Below are 221 nucleotides of genomic sequence, written 5' to 3'. Positions count from 1 at the left end.
AAGGTTTCCTTTTTATTAAACTTTGATAACAGAAATACTTAATATAAATGAATAATATAATACAATCTAAATGTGGGGGTTTACCTTTAATTGAACTATTCTGCAATAAAAACAATCATTACTAATCAAAGTCAGGTTTTAATTTCAGCAGCCAGAGAAGGTATTTCTGGTGCCTTTTGGTGTACGTCTGCATTTGTGTGTTAGTGTTGTCCCTCTAACTA

The sequence above is a fragment of the Morone saxatilis genome, unplaced genomic scaffold, assembly GCF_004916995.1.
Source record: "Morone saxatilis isolate NCDOM2014 unplaced genomic scaffold, NCSU_SB_2.0 Contig9, whole genome shotgun sequence".
NCBI classification, from domain to species: domain Eukaryota; kingdom Metazoa; phylum Chordata; class Actinopteri; family Moronidae; genus Morone; species Morone saxatilis.
Note: the sequence above shows the minus strand (reverse complement) of the source record.